The sequence below is a fragment of the Muntiacus reevesi genome, chromosome 2, assembly GCF_963930625.1.
Source record: "Muntiacus reevesi chromosome 2, mMunRee1.1, whole genome shotgun sequence".
Taxonomy (NCBI): Eukaryota; Metazoa; Chordata; class Mammalia; order Artiodactyla; family Cervidae; genus Muntiacus; species Muntiacus reevesi.
This window is the reverse complement of record NC_089250.1, coordinates 50,879,734-50,904,151: the sequence shown is the minus strand read 5'-3', so window position 1 is coordinate 50,904,151 and position 24,418 is coordinate 50,879,734. Positions and strand designations below refer to the sequence as shown.

General features: G+C 39.5%; 1 protein-coding gene across 4 annotated transcripts in view; it reads left to right on the top strand.

Annotated features, from left to right (window-relative positions):
* The window catches only part of PTPRA (protein tyrosine phosphatase receptor type A), a 166,683-nt gene that overhangs the window by 28,038 nt on the left and 114,227 nt on the right, over window positions 1-24,418 (top strand). For 2 of the 4 annotated variants that reach the window (XM_065921551.1, XM_065921549.1), the window contains exon 2: window positions 20,361-20,442. The exons of the other annotated variants lie outside the window; for them this stretch is intronic. The gene's annotated coding sequence lies outside the window, so the exon portion shown is untranslated. The remainder of the gene's footprint in view (window positions 1-20,360; window positions 20,443-24,418) is intronic. 4 annotated transcript variants of the gene reach the window in all.

Sequence of the window (24,418 nt, the reverse complement as noted above, 5' to 3'; positions counted from 1 at the left end):
GACAGAGCACGGGCTCTAGAGTGGGCTTCAGTAGTTGTGGCAGGTGGGCTCAGTAGTTGCGACTCTCCAACTCTAAAGCACAGATTCAGTAGTTGTGGCCCACGGACTCTGCAGTGTGGGGGATCTTCCTGGACCGCATACAGACAGGATCAAACCCCTGTCTCCTGTGTTTGCAGGTGGATTCTTGACCACTAAGCCACCAGGGAAGCTCTGGTTAGTCCTTTTAAAGAATATTTTAAAACATTCCTAAGTATAATTTGAGGATTTTATTTTTTGCTTTTAGCTTTATGAATTAAAAATGTTAAAGAGTTGTAGATAGGCTAACTTTTTTTTTTTTTTTTTAGCACAATGAAGGTTTTCAACTTGGGGCTTTCCTTGGTGGATCAGTGGACAAAGAATCCACCTGCAATGCAGGAGATATAGGTTTGATCCCTGGGTCAAGAAGATACCCTGGAGAAGAAAATGGCAACCCATTCCAGTAATCTTACCTGAAAAATCCCATGGACAGAGGAGCCTGGCAGCTCGTCCAAAGGGTCACAAAGTTGGACACGGCTGAGCGATTGAGCACACACAAGATTTTCAACTTACCCACTAAACGCTATTTACTCATGAAATAAAAATATGAAATAATGTGCTCTTTAAAATATTTTTGTGGCTTCTGAAGCCATCTGCTATGTTGATTAATCTCTCTGCCTCAGTTTCCCCTCTGCAAAATGGGACATAATAATATCCACTTCATAGAGTTGTGGTGAGGAGTAAATGAGCTAAATTATGTAACATACTTAAGTTAAAAGGAGTATTAAGCTAATATTGGCCATTCCATTTATACATAAAGAATAGAATTATTGATGAGGTTGTAAAAGCTGAAAAATAACTAAATTCAAAGATGATTTGTACTGAGTTCATTTATGAAAGACCTTAAAAGGAAGGATGATGGCTTTTGACATATGTATTGCTTTTTAGGTTAACAAGGGTGATAGAGGATTTAGGAATCTCCTCCCTATCCTGAGTGAATAAATCATGTGCTTTCTTCTCCCTTTTAAACATTTAGTAAGATATTTGTCAGTTTGGGAAACAGTAATTGTTTGATTGATTGCTACATACTAGGTAGGTGCTAAGATTTCAAAGGTGAATGTGACACATTGTGTTTGGAGGGGTGTGAATGGAGAAAGGTAAAGAAGTGAGAATGACCTGTTCCTACAAAACTTAATCCTTTATAAACTGTGTTAAAGGGCTTCCCTAGTGGTTTAGTGGCAAAGAATCTGCCTGCCAGTACAGGAGACAAGGTTCCAGCCCAGATCCAGGAGGATCCCACATGCCGAGGAGCGTCTAAGCCCTTGCACTACAACTACTCAGCCTGTACTCTAGAGCCTGGGAGCCGTAGCTACTGAGCCTGCGTGCTGCAACTACTGAAGCCCACTCCAGAGCCCATGCTCCACTCTAGAGGCCACTGTAAGGAGAAGCCTGCACACTGTACCTAGAGTAGCCTCCGCCTGTCACAACTAGAGAAAAGCCCTCATAGCAACGAAGACCTAGCATAGCCAAAAATAAATAAAATTAGTTTAAAAAACTGTTAAATGCTACACTAGTAGAATTTTAAATTTAAAAAAATTATGTGATAGGGGAGAGTACAAATTAACTTAATTAAAGTATGTAAAACTAATGTGAAAAAATGAAAACTTTTTAAAGAATATAAAGGATTTTTTAAGAGATAAATTCGATATTGGTGCTGTGTTCCTGAATGTGAGAGACTAATAAAGTATTATAAAGATATTATATAGATGTCAGTGCTTCCCAAGTTATTCTACAGATTTAATGCAAATTTTTTGTAAGCAGTGGGGTGAGCCTTTCTAGAGCTTAAAAAAATTGCATGGATGGTTCATTTGGAAGGATGAATTCAGTAGTTGAAAAAGTTTTAAAAACTTTGAAAAAGAACAGTAGTTGGAGATCCGTAGAAGTGGGGAGGGTATGTGACATTTGACCCTCCAGATAGTAACATATCAGAAGGTTAAAGGTGTTTAAGGGAGCATGGAATTTGTGTTAGAATAGACAAAACAAGTGTTTAGAGCAGAACAGTAAGTTCAGAAACAGACCTGGGTATGTTGGGAATTTAGAATGTGATAAAAATAACATTTAAAAATTAATGAGATGCCACACATTGGGAGCCCACGCGCTGTAACTGCTGGGCCTGTGCTCTGCAACAACAGAATCCTGTTCACTGCAGCTATAGAAAAGCCTGAATGCTGCATCACAGAGCCCGTGCACTACAGTGAAGATCCAGTGCAGCCACAATAAATACTAAATAAATAAAAATTTTTAAAAATCTGGACGAGAAGGATGGAGTATTCAGTGAGTGGTCCTGCAACAGTAGGCTATTTTGGAGGAAAATATATAAAGATGGATAATTTAGACTATGCTCAGTTGCTCAGTTGTGTCCAACTCTTTGCGACCCCATGAGCTGCAGCATGCCAGGCCTCCTTGTCCAACACCAACTTCCGGAGCTTACCCAGACTCATGTCCATTGAGTCGGTGATGCCATCCAACCATCTCATCCTCTGTCCCCTTCTCCTCCTGCCTTCAATCTTTCTCAGCATCAAGGTCTTTTCAAATGAGTCAACTCTTCACATCAGGTGGCCAAAGTATTGGAATTTCAGCTTCAACATCAGTCCTTCCAATGAACACCCAGGCCTGATCTCCTTTAGGATGGACTGGTTGGAGCTTCTTGCAGTCCAAGGGACTCTCAAGAGTCTTCTCCAACACCACAGTTCAAAAGCATCAATTCTTTGGCGCTCAGCTTTCTTTATAGTCCAACTCTCATATCCATACATGACTACTGGAAAAACCATAGCCTTGACTAGACAGACCTTTGTTGGCAAAGTAATGTCTCTGCTTTTTAATATGCTAAATTAGTATGCATAATACTGAATTAACTAGACTTTTTTTTTTCTTTGTGCCACACAGCATGTAGAGTCTTAGTTCCTCAACCATGTTAGGACTTGTGCCCCTTATAGTGGACCACCAGGGAATTCCCAGTCATACTTTTCATTCTTTAGAATATACTGAGTGATTCTTAAAATAATCCGAACACTCATGGCTGATAGACTGCTGCTGCTGCTGGTAAGTCACGTCAGTCGTGTCTGACTCTGTGCGACCCCATAGACGGCACCCCACCAGGCTCCGCCGTCCCTGGGATTCTCCAGACAAGAACACTGGAGTGAGTTGCCATTTCCTTCTCCAATGCATGAAAGTGAAAAGTGAGAGTGAAGTCGCTCAGTCATGTCCCACTCAGTGACCCCATGGACTGCAGCCTACCAGGCTCCTCCGTCCATCGGGTTTTCTAGGCAAGAGAACTGGAGTGGGGCGCCATTGCCCTCTCCGGGCTGATAGACTGCTCTCGAGTATGCCTTGCCTTCTGCAGTCACTAGTGGAATTTATACTTTCAGGAATCAGTGTTTCCTAAACCTGCCAGTTACACTTACAGTAACCTAATTAAATATTATATAAACCAATGAACTATATAAAAATAGTTGTTTTTAAGAAAGTTAAGTTGAAGATCTTGAAAGAATTGGATAAATACTAGTCCCTTTCTCCCTTTTGCTTACTAGTCCCCCACTTTCTTACTAGTTTTGGGCATTAATACTTTAAAAGATTAAGGGAAAGAACCATGATAATCTTACTAATGCTTCTGTGCTCAGTTGTTTCACAGATGTCTAAGTTTTTGTTCCACTCTAAAGAAACTGAAATTTAAAATCATAGATATGTATTAGGAACATGATGATCTATGCAGGAAAGAACATGTGAAGCATTAATTAGCGTATCTGTACTTAAAGAAAATGTTGTGTATGAAGGTAAATGGGTTTAAGGAAAAATCAAATATTTAAGTTACATACATATATTTATTTTGATTACCTGGTTTACTGTGTTTTTTCAGGTAACCAACCAGGCCCAGGTCCTGTTTGTGTTGGATGAAAGTTTTTACCTGTCCCTGGAAGAAATAGAGGTAGTGCCTTTATATGCTTAGGCTAAAGAAAACCTTTCTCCAAAGCATGATCATCAGACAATTTCTGTGAAGAGCCAGAGAGTAAACATTTTAGATTTTGCAGTCCAAAAAGCAGAATTGAGGCTCTGTGTAGGTCCTTTATAACAAGAGAGAAAATATATTTCCACAAATTTATTACTGATTAAATTCAAATATGATAATTGTAATAATAATTGCTGTTACTACTGAGTATACTTTTTGTAATACTAGGTACACTAATGAGAAAAATGGTGATACATTTTCCTTAATTGGGGTTCAGAGTTAGTGTTTCCTGTCATCAGAATTGATTGCAAATGTTCATCTGTTATTGCTGATCTATAATGAGATTTTATGAATTTCATCTTTGGAAATATCTTCACACAGATGTATAGCCAATTGATATCAGCCCACAAGCATATGATTTTAATTGAGCATATTAATCTGTTGGGAAGCATTTATAGAATTATATTGTAGTTTTCTCTTAGTATTTGCCTTTTAGTGTATCATTACATTGTAGATTAATTACTTCCAATTGAAGGTTAGATGTCAGTGCCATAAATGCACTGTTAAATAGATTTTGAGACATGGAAATTTTCTTTGCACTTGCCTTAAAGTCTTAAAAATGCTTCCAGAATTATAATTTAATTTAATCTAAAAATATGTATTCACTGCAAATTTATTGAGAATTGAGATCTCGCTTTTTAACTTTTTGACAGCACTGGAAGTATATAAAACAGCTTGACATTACTTACAATTTAAATAATAGTTTTTGTCTAAATGAATTAACTAAGGTCCAGTTCTGCCCTATAATGTTAGGTTGAATTTATTAAATATTATAAAACCTGCAGCAGAAGCTAAGTTTCAAAGCCATCAGTGATAATAGTGACTGAAAAGGTCTTAGTGTTCTGAAACTGGAATCTCAGTCCCGAGCTTTAAAAAAGTTTTATCACAGTAAAACTTTAGAGTTAAGCCATAAAACTCCTGCATGAGCAGGCAAGACAGGTTATTCTGCTTCTGTTGCTGACAGTGATTTAGCCCTTGACAGCAAATAAAGTTCACCATTGACACTGTTGGTTCATTCAGTAACATGATAAATTTAGATGTTTTCCATAGTACCTGCTGATGAAAAATAATAAACAGCCACCTTACATCTTCACAAGCTTTCTAAGTTATCCAACTAAGCCTTTTTATACTCCATATATATTTTTACAAACATCATCAGTTATAATTCATCTTTCTACCTCAACTTGTTCCAAATTAGTATTTCCTCAGTTTCTCACCACACAGACTATTCATAGAATAATTCTTCAAATACTTTAAACTTGGCATTGATTCCTTGAGTGAACAGCAGTAACTGAGCTGTATTAGTAACATCTAACTCATCAACTGACAGGGTAATTTACTTGAAATCATTTGCCTTAAAAAAAGATAACCAAGTTTATTCCCATTGTCTTCAACCTTTGGAGCAGCTGGTTTTGCTGAAAAACTAATAATAATCTCAAGCTTAGTTTCTCTGAATACATTTCTTGAACTCCGGCAGTCAAGCATTATTTTATTTTATTTTATTTTTTTTTTCCAGTGGGTTTTGTCATACATTGATATGAATCAGCCATAGAGTTACACGAATTCCCCATCCCGGTCTCCCATCCCACCTCCCTCTCCACCCGATTCCTCTGGATCTTCCCAGCCCAACAGGCCCGAGCCTCCCACCTGGGCTGGTGGTCTGTTTCACCACAGATAATATACATGCTGTTCTTTCGAAACATCCCACCCTCCCCTTCTCCCACAGAGTTCAAAAGTCTGTTCTGTACTTCTGCGTCTCTTCTTCTGCCCTGCATATAGGGCCATCGTTACCATCTTTCTAAATTCCGTATATATGTGTTAGTATGCTGTAATGTTCTTTATCTTTCTGGCTTACTTCACTCTGTATAATGGGCTCCAGTTTCATCCATCTCATTAGAACTGATTCAAATGAATTATTTTGCTTTTATTTTTGATCATGCCAAGTGGCTTGCAGAATCTTAGTTTCCCGACCAGGGATTGAACCAGGACCCCAGCAGTGGAAGCACAGAATCCTAACCACCAGACTGCCAGGGAACTCCTAGGTGCTTTTTACTAACTCACAATTAGCAAAATTACTTTCCTTGCTTGGCTAACAAATGAGCTTCTTGGAAATTATTTTTGTTGCAGCTTAATTTTTTTTTTTATACTCCTTCCCGTTCTTTGTTCCAGAAATTCTGCTGTGATGAGATAGTCTACTTCAGATTTTCTACCTTTTTTTTTTTTTTTTAATTTTCTACTTTTTTTTGACCATTGCTTTCCTGTGAATTGGGAATATTGAGATGACTACTTAGTCTGGTAATGTTTATATATATTGAATTCTTCTACCACAAGCTATAGTATCATTGCATAATAAACAATGTTTTCTCATCTGACGTGATAGCAAAATAATCCACACTGTCCACTGTGCATTGAAAAGAGTCCACTTTTCTCTTTTCTTATTTTAACTTGACAGCTGTGTACTGGTAATTAAAACAAAAAAACTATCGCAGTATGCCAATGTGTGTTTGTGGCACTCAAAAGGCTGTTGACTTGTAACTGGGTCTCTGTGATTTGTGGTACTGTGAATGGCAGTGTGACGCTCTGAGCACCGCATATACAAGGCGCTGTTTGATTCTGCTATTGTAATGATGAAGCTAGCCATAAATAGCCAACATGTAAATGAATGAGTACAACTGTGTTTGATATTATTTGTGGACATTGGAATTTGAATTTCATATAGTTTTTATATCATGAAATATTACTCTAGTTTTTCTAAACATTAAAACATGTAAAAATGTTTCTTAACTTGCAGATCTTACTAAAGTCAGATAGTTTACTCATCTTTATTTAAGGTAAAGCATTACACAAGGCCAAAATCAAGAAAGAAAAGATTGCATAAAATGTGACTGCTTAAAAAGATAATGTAAGCAAAACTAGATGATGAACTGCAAATTTTTGCAACAGTGTGTCAGGAAAGGGTTAATATCATCCTAGTATGAAAGAGTAGCTACAAACTAATACTCTATTAGAAAAATGGACAGTTTACCAAATAAATACAAATGTCAGTAACTGTGTGAACTATTGATCCAATATTGAACCAGGAAAGGCAAATGAAAATATGGCAGACTTTCACTTTTCACTTAATACAACTTGAATATTGCTTGAGACTTTTACAGGAAGCAAATACTACTACATTTGTCAATGCTTAAAAATCAGAAAGCAAGTAAACAAAAGTTTTCTTATAATTTTTGAATTGCTGCTTGTTTTTCTGGTCCCTAAGTTTTCTTAACATGACCAATGGTAATGTTTACTAACAGTTACCAGCCGCTTCCTGGGTTGCCAGGCATAGCACCAAACACTTTACATATCAACTCTGTAATCTTCGATTCACCTCATGCGGGATAGATACCATTAAGAGGATGGGAAAGAGGAGGGCGGGGAAGGTTAAATAATTTGTTCAGAGCCACACAGGGAGTGAGGGAGGCAGGATTGTGAACCCATCATATCTGCCTACAGAGATAGCTTCTTTACCACCAAGCCATGCTGATGGTGTCACTTGACTCTGCTGATAAGAAATCTCCACATTTGTAAACAACTGCATAGTTTGTGGTATTAATTTTGTTCTTTTTTCTCCGTAGTGATTATTGTGCTCTGAAATTACCTTGCCCATCTACTACTTGTTTATTTGTTCATCACTTGAGTCTCATTTACCACATTATTAAAACCGAAGTTGCTTGTGATAGGTGCTGGGGAAACATCCATGATTAAGGCCCTGTAGTAAAAGAATATTTATACCTGTATCTAACACATAGTAGGAGCTCCATAAATATTTGTCTAAGTTAAAGTTAAGGACAGATTGTGGCAACTGAAACTTTCCTTCTATCCCTTCTATCCCTCAGAAAGTATTAACAAGGTTTACAAGTGAAAGCATATTTAGCATTAGTTAGTGTTAAGGTATCACATGGACCACAGTCTTGTCTAACTCAGTGAAACTATGAGTCATGCTGTGTAGGGCCACCCAAAACGGACAGATCATGGTGGAGTGTTCTGACAAAATGTGGTCCACTAGAGAAGGGAATGGCAAACCACTTCAGTATTCCTGCCTTGAGAACTCCATGAACAGTATGAAAAGGCAAAAATATAGGACACTGAAAGATGAACTCCCCAGGTCAGTAAGTGCTACTGGAGATCAGTAAGATCCCATGTGATAAAGAGCAATGTTGCATAGGAACCTGGAGTGTTAGGTCCATGAATCAAGGCAAATTGGAATTGATCAGACAGGAAATGGCAAAAGTGAACGTCAACATTTTAGGAATCAGTGAACTAAAATGGACTGGAATGGGTGAATTTAACTCAGATAACCATCATATATACCACTGTGGGCAAGAATCCCTTAGAAGAAATCAAATAGCCATCATAGTCAACAGAAGAGTCCGAAATGTAGTACTTGGGTGTGATCTCAAAAACAACAGAGTGATCTCTGTTTGTTTCCAAGGAAAACCATTCAATATCCTGGTAATCCAAGTCTGTGCCCCGACAAAGAAGCTGAAGTTGAACGGTTCTGTGAAGACCTACAAGACCTTCTAGAATTAACACAGGCAAATTTAGCCTTGGAGTACAGAATGAAGCAGGGCAAAGGCTAATAGAGTTTTGTCAAGAGAACACACTGGTCATAGCAAACACCCTCTTCCAACAACACAAGAGAAGACTCTACACATGGACATCACCAGATGGTCAACACCGAAATCAAATTGATTATATTCTTTGCAGCCAAAGATGGAGAAGCTCTGTACAGTCAGCAAAAACAAGACCAGAAGCTGACTGTGGCTCAGATCATGAACTCCTTATTGCCAAATTCAGACTTAAATTGAAGAAGGTAGGGAAAACGACTAGATCATTCAGGTATGACTTGAATCAAATCCCTAACTATTATATAGTGGAAGTGAGAAATAGATTTAAGGGACTAAATCTGATAGAGTGCCTGTTGAACTATGGACAGAAGTTCGTGACATTGTACAGGAGACAGGGAGGAAGACCATCCCCAAGAAAAATAAATGTAAAAAAGCAAAATGGCTGTCTGAGGAGGCCTTACAAATAGCTGTGAAAAGAAGAGAAGCAAAAAGCAAAGGACAAAAGGAAAGATATACCCATTTGAATGCAGAGTTCCAAAGAATATCAAGAAGAGATAAGAAAGCCTTCCTCATCGATCAGAGCAAAGAAATAGAGGAAGACAATAGAATGGGAAAGACTAGAGATCTCTTCAAGAAAATTAGAGATACTAAGGGAACATTTCATGGAAAGGTGGGCTCTATAAAGGACAGAAACAGTATGGACCTAACAGAAGCAAAAGATATTAAGAAGAGGTGGCAAGAATACACAGAACAGTACAAAAAAGATCTTCATGACTCAGATAATCATGATGGTGTGATCACTCAGCTAGAGCCAGACATCCTGGAATGTGAAGTCAAGTGGGCCTTGGGAAGCATTACTATGAACAAAGCTAGTGGAGGTGATGGAATTATAGCTGAGCTATTTCAAATCCTAAAAGATGATGCTGTGAAAGTGCTGCACTCAATATGCCAGCAAATTTGGAAAACTCAGCAATGACCACAGGACTGGGAAAGGTCAGTTTTCGTTCCAGTCCCTAAGAAAGGCGATGCCAAAGAATGCTCAAGGTACTGCACAGTTGCACTCATCTCAAATGCTAGTAAAGTCATGCTCAAAATTCTCCAAGCCAGGCTTCAACAATAATGTGAACCATGAACTACCAGATGTTCAAGCTGGTTTTAGAAAAGGCAGAGGAACCAGAGATCAAATTGCCAACGTCCACTGGATCATTGAAAAAGCAAGAGAGTTCCAGAAAAACATCTATTTCTGCTTTATTGACTATGCCAAAGCCTTTGACTGTGTGGATCGCCACAAACTGTGGAAAATTCTTCAAGAGATGGGAATACCAGACCACCTGACCTGCCTCTTGAGAAATCTGGATGTAGGTCAGGAAGCAATGGTTAGAACTGGACATGGAACAACAGACTGGTTCCAAATAGGAAAAGGAGTACGTCAAGGCTGTATGTTGTCATCCTGCTTATTTAACTTAGATGCAGAGTACATCATGAGAAACGCTGGGCTGGAAGAAGCACAAGCTGGAATCAAGATTGCTGGGAGAAATATCAATAACCTCAGATATGCAGATGATACCACCCTTATGGCAGAAAGTAGAGAAGAACTAAAGGGCCTCTTGATGAAAGTGAAAGAGGAGAGTGAAAAAGTTGACTTAAAGCTCAACATTCAGAAAACTAAGATCATGGCATCAGGTCCCATCACTTCATGGCAAATAGATGGAGAGACAGTAGAAACAGTGGCCGACTTTATTTTTCTGGGCTCCAAAATCACTGCAGATGGTGATTGCAGCCATGAAATTAAAAGACGCTTACTCCTTGGAAGGAAAGTTATGACCAACCTAGACAGCATATTAAAAAGCAGAGACATTACTTTGCCAACAAAGGTCCAGCCAAAAGTCAAGGCTATGGTTTTTCCAGTAGTCATGTATGGATGTGAGAGTTGGACTATAAAGAGAGTTGGACTATAAAGAAAGCTGAGTGCCGAAGAATTGATGCTTTTTAACTGTGGTGTTGGAGAAGACTCTTGAGAGTCCCTTGGACTGCATGGAGATCCAACCAGTCCATCCTAAAGGAGATCAGTCCTGGGTGTTTATTGGTAGGACTGATGTTGAAGCTGAAACTCCAATATTTTGGCCACCTGATGCGAAGAGCTAACTCACTTGAAAAGACCCTGGTGCTGGAAAAGATTGAGGGCAGAAGGAGAAGGGGACGGCAGAGGATGAGATGGTTGGATGGCATCACCGACTCAATGGACATGGATTTGAGTAAACTCAGGTAGTTGGTGATGGACAGGGAGGCCTGGCATGCTGCGGTTCACGGGGTCGCAAAAAGTCGGACTCAACTGAGTAACTGAACTGAGTTCAGTGGTGTTTCTCAAAGAGCAGAAAGTTGTAATTTTGATGAAGTTCAGATTATCACTTGAAAAAATATCTATTTATTTATTTTGGCTATGCTGAAGTCTTTGTTGCTGCTCGTGGGCTTGCTCTAGTTGCTGCGAGCTGGGGCTACTCTAGTTGCCATGCAAGGGCTTCTCATTGTGATGACTTCTATTGTTGCAGGGCTTGGACTCCAGGCGTGTGAACTCAGTAGTCGTGGTGCATGGCTTCAGTAGTTGCTGCTTGTGGACTCCCGAGTACATGCTCATTGGTTGTGGCACATGGGCTTAGTTGCCCCAAAGCATGTAGGATCTTCCCAGATCGGATATCAAACCAGTGACCTTGCATTGCAAGGTGAATTCTTAACCACTGAACCACCAGGGAAGCCACAGATTAATTACTTTTTAAAAATGATTAATGCTTTTTATGTCCAGTCTAAGAAGTCTTTGTCTATCTTTGGTTTATAGAACCCTAAAATGACCCCCAGTGACCCCCACTTGTGTAGAATTTCCTTCTCTTGAATGTGGACTGGACCTGTGAATTTGCTGAAATTTTATTTCAGTGCTTAATGTTACATTACATTACAAAAGAGATATGAAAGATACGATCAAGTTACTAATAAAGTGACTTTGAGTCAATAAAAAGGGAGCTTATGCAGAAAGGCCTAACTTAATCATATGGAGCCTTAAAATTTAGATCCAGAGTCAGAGCAAGAAAGAGTTGGGTAAGTTAAAACATGAGAAGAATTGAATTAGAGGGAGATTTTTCCATTGCTGACTTTGAAGATGAAAGAGTCCATATGACAAGAATTGCAGAGGACCTCTAACAGCTGAGAATGGCCCTTGTGAGATAGGAGGGAAGTGGGCAGCGCCCAACTGTTAAAAAATGACATAGCCATTGAGGATATGACAAAAACTGGTTAGAACCAACTAAGCCCAAGATGGCATAAGATGACTTACAGTAGACCTTGAGCCTCATTGTATGCTCATTATAATGTATTATGCTAAATAACACACCCACCAGCACCAGGACAGTTCGAAGGCTGGCCATAAAAGGCCAAAAAGTGGGCAGTGGCCTAATTTCCTGGAAATCCCTACTTCTTCCCCCCAGTAGTTAGAGTTACTGAGCCCATGAAAACTAACCACTCTTATCTCACCTTCTGAGATGGACCACCTCTTGTCTGTGGAATGTGTATCTCCTAGGACCCTGTAGCCTTCTGATACAAGCCTGTATTCTATTTGTGAGGTGTGAGTCTCCCTGAATAAATCTGTTTTCACTCTGCTTCCGACTTGCTCTTAAATTCTTCCCTGTACAAAGCCAAGGACTCTTACTTAGCGGCCTATCCCAGGGACTCTTCCCTAAGACCTAGGATGTGACCATTCTCTCATGCCCCTTTCTGCAACAGTTGAATAAGAAGTAACAAAGAAATAGGGCCCATTGTCCTGCAACTGCAAGGAACTGAATTCTACCACAATTGTGTGCACTTGAAAGAGGTTTATTTGAAGATAAAAAAAGATAAAATTGTGTGCTTTAAAGATTGAGTTTAATATGCGGAAATATTGGGTGTCATCCAAAATATAAAATTACTTTTACATATTCATTTGTTAATTTTCAGTTTTAAATGGCAGCTTCCTCTTTTAAAAAGCATCAGGAGCCTGGTTTTCTTGTCTGTTTCCTGAGGAAGCAAAAAGGCAGAAACTTGGTGAATAGCAAGACCAGTGGTTGCTATAGTAAGCATGGGACTTCCTGATAATGGCTCTATTAACAGTAGGAAATGGAACCATGGGAGTGTTCTAATTTGCCATAAGATTTTGTTTCCCATCTTTAGAGTAAGAAGTTCTGCTAATACCAAGGAATAGACTCTTCCAGATGATTTATTTAGTCAGACAGTGATTAGAAAGCCTCACTGTCTGTGTACATTGCACCATACTTATGAGTTTTGGAATTATATGACAAGTATGATACATTTCAAATGGAGCTTTGAAACTTTCCTTCTGAAAGAAGCTTTTCCTCCAGTGGATATTGATGTACCTTGGTTATAGGCCCTATTCAACCAGTGGTGAGAGCATAGATTTTGGAATCATATGTGCCTCGGTTGGAGAAGGAAACCGCAACCCACTCCAGTATTCTGCCTGGAAAATTCCATGGACAGAGGAGCCTGGTGGGCTATAATCCATGGGGTGACAGAGTCAGACATGACTTAGCGACTAAACCAGCATACCTCAGTTTGAGTCTCAGTCTTGTCACCTACCAGTTGCTTGACTGTGGACAAGTTATTTAACTGTTCTGTGCCACAGTTTCTTTATCTGCAAAATGAAGCATCTATTTTCTGTGCTTGTTTTGAAGATATGTTAAATACCGTGCATTATATACTTTGATACAGTGCCTAAAACATACTGCTACTGCTGCTGCTAAGTCACTTCAGTCGTGTCTGACTCTGTGCGACCCCATAGACGGCAGCCACCAGGCTCCACCGTCCCTGGGATTCTCCAGGCAAGAACACTGGAGTGGGTTGCCATTTCCTTCTCCAATATGTGAAAGTGAAAAGTGAAAGTGAAGTCTCTCAGCCGTGTCCGACTCTTCGCGACCCCATGGACTGCAGCCTACCAGGCTCCTCCGTCCATGGGATTTTCCTGGCAAGAGTACTGGAGTGGGTTGCCATTGCCTTCTCCATAACACATACTAAACCTTTACAAATGGTTATTATTATGATCTTTGTTGAACTGCTGTTTTTTTAGATGTGTCTGGTTATGTCTTTTAATTTTTTTTCCTTTTACCATGCATTGTTTTTGTTTCTTTAATTGAATGACTTTGAAGATGTGATTATGATTGAAGGTGCCAATTAGAAAGGAGAGGTGTGTAGAAGGCATAAAGGCTGCTCATAGACCCAGCTGTAGTGGTAACCAGCCACTGTATTGGGATCTCAGATTCATTGTTTCAAGACCCATACAACATTTCAGGGCCTTGGAAAGCACAAAAAGCACTCAGAAAACAAATGGAGCAGTTACTGAAGCGTTGAATAAAGATCATTATTATTTGTACTTAATAAATATGTTCCACGTTTGCCTGAGCCTTTAGACAGTGCATCTTAAAATTTGCTGTGTTTTTCATTTTCCTTTAAACGTTACTGTTAAGTTCAAGAATGAGCCAAACTAAAAAGAAACTGTCGTCTTAGAACAGACATATTTCTTACCTTCAAGGATCTTAGTGTCAGTTGAAGGAGGCCATAAACACTTAGAATAGTGTGTGACAAATACTTTACTAGAGGTAATGATTGACTCCCATGACTAAGGGAGAAGAAGGAATTGGGACACCTAGGATCTCTGGCTTTGGTAAGGGGGAAGACCAGAGCTGGCAAACTGATAGTTTTTGCACAGCCCACAAACTAAGAGTTGTTTTAACATCCTTAAATGGTTGGAAAAAGTCAAATCAAAAGAAGAGTGATATTTTGGGACCCCTATAATTTGAATGTCTGTGTCTCTTTTTCTGTTTTGCATATAGGGTTATCGCCACCATCTATCTAAATTCCGTATATATGTGTTAGTATACTGTAATGTTCTTTATCTTTCTGGCTTACTTCACTCTGTATAATGGGCTCCAGTTTCATCCATCTCATTAGAACTGATTCAAATGAATTCTTTTTAACGGCTGAGTAATATTCCATGGTGTATATGTACCACAGCTTCCTTATCCATTCATCTGCTGATGGGCATCTGGGTTGCTTCCATGTCCTGGCTATTATAAACAGTGCTGCGATGAACATTGGGGTGCACGTGTCTCTTTCAGATCTGGATTCCTCAGTGTGTATGCCTAGAAGTGGTATTGCTGGGTCATATGGCAGTTCTATTTCCAGTTTTTTAAGAAATCTCCACACTGTTTTCCATAGTGGCTGTACTAGTTTGCATTCCCACCAACAGTGTAAGAGGGTTCCCTTTTCTCCACACCCTCTCCAGCATTTATTGCTTGTAGACTTTTGGATAGCAGCCATCCTGACTGGCGTGTAATGGTACCTCATTGTGGTTTTGATTTGCATTTCTCTGATGATGAGTGATGTTGAGCATCTTTTCATGTGTTTGTTAGCCATCTGTATGTCTTCTTTGGAGAAATGTCTGTTTAGTTCTTTGGCCCATTTTTTGATTGGGTCATTTATTTTTCTGGAATTGAGCTTCAGGAGTTGCTTGTATATTTTTGAGATTAATCCTTTGTCTGTTTCCTCATTTGCTATTATTTTCTCCCAATCTGAGGGCTGTCTTTTCACCTTACTTATAGTTTCCTTTGTTGTGCAAAAGCTTTTAAGTTTCATTAGGTCCCATTTGTTTATTTTTGCTTTTATTTCCAATATTCTGGGAGGTGGGTCATAGAAGATCTTGCTGTGATTTATGTCGGAGAGTGTTTTGCCTATGTTCTCCTCTAGGAGTTTTATAGTTTCTGGTCTTACATTTAGATCTTTATCAAATTTCACTGTTCTGAAATGAAATTGGACTATAGCTGCACTTAACCTTTTGTCTGTTGCAGCTTTTATGCTACAACAGCAGAGCTGAGTAACTGTGAAAGGCTGTGTACACGAGGCTGTATGACCTCCAAAGCCAAATGTTTACTGTGTGGCTCTTCACAGAAAAAGTTTGCTGATTCCTGGGATAGGTGGTGATTTTTATCCACTATTGTTCAGTCACTAAGTTGTGTGCAACTCTTATGACACCATGGACTGCAGCACACACGTCTTTCCTGCCCTTCACTATGTCCCGGCATTTGCTCAAATTCATGTCCATTGAGGTCGTGATGCCATCCAGCCATCTCATCCTCTGTCACCCCCTTCTCCTCTTGCCCTTATTCCTTCTCATCATCAGGGTCTTTTCCAGTGAGTCAGCTTTTCACATCAGATGGCCAAAGTATTAGAGCTTCAGCGTCAGTCCTTACAATAAATACTCAGGGTTGATTTCCTTTAGGATTCCTTTAGTTTGGTTTCCATGCTGTCCAGGGAACTGTCAGGAGTCTTTTCCAGCACCACAGTTTGAAAGCATCAATTTTTCAGTGCTTAGCCTTCTTTATAGTCCAACTCTCACATCCATACATGACTACTGGAAAAACCATAGCTTTAACTATACAGACCTTTGTTGACAAATTGATGTCTCTGCTTTATAATATGCGTAGGCTGGGTTTGTCATAGCCTTTCTTCCAAGGAGCTAGCATCACCATGATCTTAGTTTTTGGAATGTTGAATTTTAAGCCAGCCTTTTCATTCTCCTCATTCACCTTCATCAAGAAGCTCTTTAGTGCCTCTTTGCTTTCTGCCATTAGGGTGGTATCACCTGCATATCTGAGCTGCTTGATATTTCTCCCAGTAATGTTGATTCCAGCTTGTTGATTCTGGTTGAGTAATGATGGGACTTGTGGCAGTGGTCAAATTCACAATTTGGTGGTATAAATAAGGATTGTGAAATCATCTTTGAAGATTGTCATTGACTGTTTATCAAGAGGAGTTCCTGTGGAGACAAAGTGAGAGGGTATGTCAAAGGGTATGAAGTAGAGGAGAAGAGACACTAAGTGTAGTATTGAGAAGATTGGCAGGAAAGGAAAGGTGAGAAAGTGATAGCTGGGGATGGAAGACATTAGAGATTTCATTTGAAAGGTTCTTTAAGATGATAAAGGCTTGTGTCTATTCATGCACTGAGGGAGTCAGCACTTGGTAACTGCCTGGAATGGTGGTATTAGATGCCACCATTCAATTTTTCATAGAAAGAGATACATTTTGAACAGTTCTTGGGATAATCTTACTTGACCCTTTTTGGAATTGTATGTTTAGTGTACTTCCTACAATTAGACATATTACCCCTTTAGCTAGAAAGAGAAATGGACATAGGCATTGAGAAACAAAGCCAACAAATGTTCTTCCCTCATCCTATCTGGGGCATTGATGTCATCTATGAAAACATGAGGGTGAATGAACAGGCTCCATTGTCTCTTCTGAAAGTCTTTATAAACAAATGAGGAACCCTATGAAAAGTCTGTAAAGCCCAATGCCTGATCTTTTAGTTCCTAGGTACCTGGGCATGTGCTTTTTTTTTTTTTTTAAGAACACCAACAATTTGTTTATGACTCACTCCTTAGTGAAATTTTGGACATAGAGTGTACAAAATATACCAATTTATCCTACCATTAGAATATTTCCTTAGGAGCAGAATTTAGTATAGCATCTTCTAATGATTTTATTATTATGTATAAGGAATAGATGGTGGTTAAGGAATACTTCCCTGGTGGCTCAGATGGTGAAGAATCTGCCTGCAGTGCAGGAGACCCAGTTCAGTTCCTGGGTTGGGAAGATCCCCTGGAGAAGGAAATGGCTACCCACTGCAGTATTCTTCCCTGGAGAATTCCATGGACAGAGGAACTTGGCGGGCTACAGTCCATGGGGTCACACAGAGTTGGACATGACTGAGCAACTAACTCTAATGAGGAATACTTAAATAGTACAGAGGTCCCACCATTGTTAACAGTTTATTTAATTGGGAGTCTTATTTTTCCCCAGTGGTTTTTGTTACTCCATCAGTGTAAATAGTACACTTAATATATGTGCCAATTGGGTTCTCCAGGAATTAGGTTGAGATGGAGTAGGAGAGCAAAGGGCTTTTTGAGGAGTAATGCCTGTGAAGTAGCAGAACAGATTAGGTTGGGCATGGGAGGCCATCAGACTGCAATGCACATGTGAAAAAATCTCTATCAGCCCAGATTGCCAAATTGCCTCATTGGTTGGAAAGGTCTAGGCCATTGTACCACCCCACATTGTCCACTCGTTGGCTAGGGGCAGTCCTGAGGAAAGGGTACCCTCTGTTTGAAAACTAAGGTGAATTCTAAAGGGATTAACAGAAGGAAGCTGTCAGCTAACCAGTCTCCACAACTAAGTAAGAAGTCCCTTCTTGAAGAGAGTTCTGAGCAGTAAAGCTTTGTGTCTGCTAGGACATAAAGTGACTGTCCTGCTCACATCAGTAGGGTGCCTACTATCAAACAAACCAGAAAACAAGTGTTGGTGAGGATGTGGGGAAATTAGAACATTGTGCACTGTTGGTGGGAATGTAAAGTGGTATATAGCAGCTGTGGAAAACAGTTTGGAGATATTTTTAAAAATTAAACATATAATTACCACATGATTCAGCAATTCTGCTTCTGGTATATGCCCAAAAGAATGGGTAGTGATCCCAAAAGCTCAGCTTCTCTGTATACTGGTGCCGAAATTTTGGGTGAAGTAGAAAAGGGTAGCTTTATTACCTTGCCAGGGAAAGGGGCCCATAGTGGGCTAATGCCCTTAAAACCATGTGTCCCAACTTGAGGAAGATAGTGAGATGTTTTATAGTAATTGTTTAAAGGGGGCATGATCAGCTTGTGGACATGCTTCTGATGGGTTCAGTCAGGTCAGCTCAGTCATGTCCAACTCCTTGCAACCCCATGGACTGAAGCACGACAGGCCTCCCTGTCCCATCACCAACTCCCAGAGTTTACTCAGACTCATGGCCATTGAGTCGGTGATGCCATCCAACCATCTCATCCTCTGTCATCCCCTTCTCTTGCCTTCAGCCTTTCCCAGCATCAGGGTCTTTTCCAGTGAGTCACTTCTTTGCATCACGTGGCCAAAGTATTGGAGTTTCAGCTTCAGCATCAGTCCTTCCAATGAATATTCAGGACTGATTTCCTTTAAGACAGACTGGTTGGATCTCCTTGCGGTCCAAGGGACTCTCAAGAGTCTTCAACACCACAGTTCAAAAGTATCAATTCTTTGGCGCTCAGCTTTCTTTATAGTCCACCTCTCACATCCAAATATGACTACTGGAAAAATCATAGCTTTGACTAGACAGACCTTTGTTGGCAAAGTCATGTCTCTGCTTTTTAATATGCTGTCTAGGCTTGTCATAGCTTTTCTTCCTCAGAGCAAGCGTCTTTTAATTTCGCAGTTCCAATAACCATCTGTAGTGATTTTGGAACCCCCAAAAATAAAGTCTCTCACTGTTTCCATTGTTACCCCATCTATTTGCCATGAAGTGATGGGATTGCATGCCGTGATCTTAGTTTTCTGAATGTTGAGTTTTAAGCCAACTTTTTTGCTCTTCTCTTTCACTTTCGTGAAGAGGCTCTTAAGTTCTTCTTTGCTTTCTGCCATAAGGGTGGTGTCATCTGCATATCTGAGGTTGTTGATACTTCTCCCGGCAATCTTAGAGTCGGACATGACTAAGCAACTGAACTGAACTGATCTTGATTCCAGTTTGTTCTTCATCCAGCCTGGCCTTTCTCATGATATACTCTGCATATAAGTTAAATATGCAGGGTGACAATATGCAGCCTTCGAGTACTCCTTTCCGTATTTGAAAACTGTCTGTAGTTCCATGTACAGATCTAACTGTTGCATCTTGACCTGCATACAGATTTCTCAGGAGGCAGGTAAGGGGGTCTGGTATTCCCATCTCTTTAAGAATTTTCCACACAGTCAAAGGCTTTGGCATAGTCAACAAAGCAGAAGTAGATGTTTTTCTGGAACTCGCTTGCTTTTTCAGTTATCCAACAGATGTTGGCAATTTGATCTCTGGTTTCTCTGGAAAAGGTCAGTTTTCATTCCTATCCCAAAGAAAGGCAATGCCAAAAAATGTTCAGACTACTGCACAATTGCACTCGTCTCACATGCTAGCAAAGTAATGCTCAAAATTCTCCAAGCCAGGCTTCAGTAGTACATGAACCATGAACTTCCAGCTGTTCAAGATGGAGTTAGAAAAGGCAGAGAATATTGAATGCAGACTCTGTTGTCTTTTTCCAAGGGAGAAAACTGAGGCTTGAGGAGGTTTATAGACTTGGCCTGGGACACTTAGCTAGACACTTAGGTTGCAGAAGTTGAACCCGAGGATGTTTTTAACCAATGCTGGGGTTTTCAGCTTTGGCTTTTGGGGATAATTCTTTGTTTTGGAGGGGCCATCTTGTGATTTGTTATTTAAAACTGTCTTCAGACATTGCCAGACGTCCCCTATGGCAACGTTATGGTACATAAATACCCCTACCATGGAATAGTCCAGGTTTTTGGACAAGGGAGGAGTGTTCCGTCCTGTCTCCTACAGTAAGGACCTAATATATTGTTGAATTCAGTTCTCATGAGCTCATCAGTGATCTGAATTAACTATTTAAGATGAAGTTTTGTGCTGTGGCTCCTGGAATGTTCAGTACAACTCTGTGAGATATCTTGGTAGAGTATACCCCTCTCCCCCAGAACAACCAGTGCTCTTTAAATAGGGCTGTTTCATCTTTCTAAAGGTTTTTTTTTTTCTTTAGTTGCAGGTGGCACAACTGAAAAAAGTTTTTAATGGAATTCCAATGAGTGTTGACGGATGATGCAGTTCAAGTAGCTAAAGAGGTAAAACCTAAAGTACAAGGAAACATTTGTCACCCAAGTTATTGTCTTCACAAAATATAGCTGAAATCAGATTTTCTCCCACTCCCATTTAACTTCCAAGCTATAAGAGTAGTTTTTTTTTTTTTCTTTTAAACAAAATATTTTTATTTATTTATTTGGCTGTGTCAAGTCTTAGTTGCGGCATGCGGGATCTTGAGTTGCGGCATGAGAACTCCTAGTTGTGACTTGTGGGCTCTAGCTTCTCCACTAGGGATCGAACCCAGGCCCCCTGCATTGGGAACACAGAGTCTTAGCCATTGGATCACCGGGGAAGTCCCAAGAGTAGGTTGTGTGTGTGTGTGTGTGTGTGTGTGTGTGTGTGTGCTTAAAAATGTTATAATTATCATTGGTTAAAACACTGGTTCTCAACCTGGTCATGAACCAGGATCACTTAAAGAGCTTTAAGAAATAAAAGACCAAAGTCTGTACCCTGCTGTCCTGCCCTTGTTGAATCAAAGTTTCTGTGGGTAGAGCAGAGATGATCCTGATGTCAACTACAAATTGGCACTTGCCATTTACCTCTGCAAGGATCAAATTACAAGTTGAGACCGTTGACCTTCAACCCCACCCTGAAAGGATTCAGGGTGGAGATCAGGAATGAGGCATTCTGTGCTTTGGGAAGAACTGGCAGAACAGGCCTTCAGATAGTTAGATATTTTCAGAAGATTTTATGAGCCTGCTTCTTGCATCTCCTCATCTAGAAAAGCACTAAAATCTTTCATGGTGACATGTGCTTCTTGTGACTAGCAGTCACCTTTACGAGACTGGCAGCAACGTTCTGCAGAAATGTGTGCCTGATTGCATATATTCTGCCTTTACCAAAATCACATAATACACTGGCCTTCCTACCACCTCTTCAGAAGGGTTTCTCAGAGCTGTCTGAATTGCTGCCTCCTAGGTTATAGTTGTCATTTTGCTCCAAATAAAACTTAACTCACAACTCACATTGTGCATTTTTTTTTTTAGTTGACACTGATATGGATCCTTGTTGAAGGGCTGATGCACTGAGAGTTTCAAAGAATTCAGTACTCAGTTTGTGTAGCATTAAACAATAACTTGTATTAAAAAGGAAAAGTAAATTTTCATTATCAACTTACTCATCATTCCAAGTTTTAAACAGCAGTGTAAAGCAGCGCTGTAATTTTGGAAAATCATTGAGTATTTTCTACAAGCTAAACATACATGTATCCAATAATCCAGAAATTCTACCCCTAGGTATTTACCCTTGAGAAATGAAAATATATGTCTACATAAAGATTTGCATGTAAATATTCACTGTAGCTTTATTTATAATAGCAAAAAAGAAAAGAATCAGATGTCTAAATACGGGTGAAAAGATGAATATATTGTGATACATTCATACAGTGGAATTGTACTCAGCAATAGAGAGTAATGAACGACTGCAAAACAGTATGGATGAATCTCACAGATGTATATAAGAAGCCAGACACACAAAAAAGTAGATAACATTTGGTTGCCAGGAGATACGATGATAAAAATCAGACTAATGGTTCTTCTGGCAGGAGTTGGGAAAAGGAAAAGGAATGAGAGCAGCACTGAAAAGGTGTTACATGTTAAAGTATTCATATACATTTTTTGTTGTTGTTGTACAAAAATACGTAACATAAAAATTAACCATTTAAATCAGTTTTAAAGTGTACAAATCATTGACATTAAGTATATTTATATTGTTGTGCAGCCATCATCACCACCAGCAGTCTCTAGAATTTTTCATCTTCCTCAACTGAAATTCTGTACCCTTTATAGCTAACTCTGCATTTCCCTTTTTCTGAATTCTTGGGAACCACATTCTGCTTTCCCTGACTACTTTGACTACTCTAGGTACACATGTAAGTAGAACCGCACAGTATTTGTCATTTTGTGTCTAGCTTATTTCACTTAGTATAATATCTTCAAGGTTTATTCATGTTGTAGCATGGATCAGAATTTCTATCCTTTTTAAGGCCAGATGATCTGCTGCTGTGCATATATGCCACATTTTGTTTATTCATCCTTCAGTGGACATTTGGGTTGCCTATACCTTTTGGCTGTTGTGAGTAATGTTCCTATGAATTGTTATTGTTATTGTTCAGTCGGTAAGTCATGTCCAACTCTTGCAACTCCATGGAGATTATACCAGCCTTCCCTGTCCTTCATGATATTATGAAATTTCCTCATATTCATGTCCATTGAGTTGGCGATATTATCTAAACATCTCATCCTCTGCCAACCCCTTCTCCTTTTACTTTCAATCTTTCTCAGCATCAGGGTCTTTTCCAATGAGTCAGCTCTTCACATCAGGGGCCAGAGTATAGGAGCTTCAGCATCAGTCCTTCCAGTGAATATTCAGGGTTGCTTTCCTTTAGAATTGACCAGTGGACCTCCTTAAAGGCTATGGGGCTCTCAAGAGCCTTCTTCAGCACCATAGTTCAAAAGTGTCAGTTCTTTGGCACTTAGCCTTCCAGCTCTCACATCTGTACATGACTACTGGAAAAAGCATAGCTTTGACTATATAGACCTTTGTCGGCAAAATGATGTCTCTTCTTTTTAATATGTCGTTTAGGTTTGTCATAGCTTTTCTTCCAAGGAGCAAGTGTCTTTTAATTTCATGGATGCAGTCACCATCTGCAGTGAGTTTGGAGCCCAAGATAAAACCTGTGACTGTTTCCACTTTTTCCACATCTATTTGCTATGAAGTGATCAGACCAGATGCCATGGTCTTAGTTTTTTGAATGTTGAATGTTAAGCCTCCTCTTTCACCCTCATCAAGAGGCTCTTTAGTTCCTCTTCGCTTTCTGCCATGAGAGTGGTATCATGTGCATAATCTGAGGTTATTGATAACTTCTCCTGGCAGTGTTGATTCCAGCTTGTGATTCATCCAGCCTGGCATTTCACATGATGTACTCTGCATTTAATTTAAGTAAGCAGGGTAACAATATACAGCCTTGTCGTACTGCTTTCCCAATTTTGAACCAATCTGTTGTTCCATATCTGGTTCTAACTTGCTTCTTGACCTGCATACAGGTTTCTCAGGAGGCAGGTGAGGTGGTCCAGTACGCCCATCTCTAAGAATTTTCCAGTTTGTTTTGGTCCACACAAAGGCTTTAGCGTAGTCAATGAAGCAGAAGTAGACATTTTTCTGGAATTCCCTTGCTTTCTCCATAATCCAGCGAATGTTAGCAGTTTGATCTCTGGTTCCTCTGCCTCTTTGAAACCCAGCTTGTACACCTGGAAGTTCTGGGTTCACTTACTGCTGAAGCCAAGCTTGAAGAATTTTGAGCATAACCTTGTTTGTTTCACAGCATCATCTTTTAGGAATTTAAATAGTTCAACTGGAATTTTCTTTCTGGAGTTCCTGATTTTCTTTTTTCTTGTCTTTTTTTTTTTTTTGTCTATCTTTATTATTATCGTACTGTTCCCCATACTGTCAATCATATACATTCTAGTCTGTTATTCTTGAGGTCATCTGCATGACTCTTTCTTGGGATTTTCCTCATTGCATTTTTGAGTTGGATCCGTCCCCCTGATCTTAGATCTCAGTTTTGGGTTTGTTTGTTTTTTTTTAATTAAAAATTAAAAGCTTTTCTTTTTTTGCTGAAGTTCATTCTCAAGTAACTTCTTAAGAGAAAGAGTACCCAGCAGATAAACTGATTCTTCTGATGTCTGTTCTCCCCTCATGTTTGAGTGATGGTTGGGTTTAGAATTCTAAGTTGCAGGTTATTTTCCCTCTGAACTTTGAAAGTCATTGCTTGGTTTTTTTCTGGCATTCATTGTTCATCATAAGAAGTGAAATTTAGTCTCATTTTGTTTCCTGTAGGAAATTTATTTTCTCATTTCTCTGAAAACTTCTCTTTTTTCCATATATAGTTAATCATGAATAGTACGGGTGTGAACTGCACACTTGAACTCCTCTTATACACAAATTTTTAAAAATAAA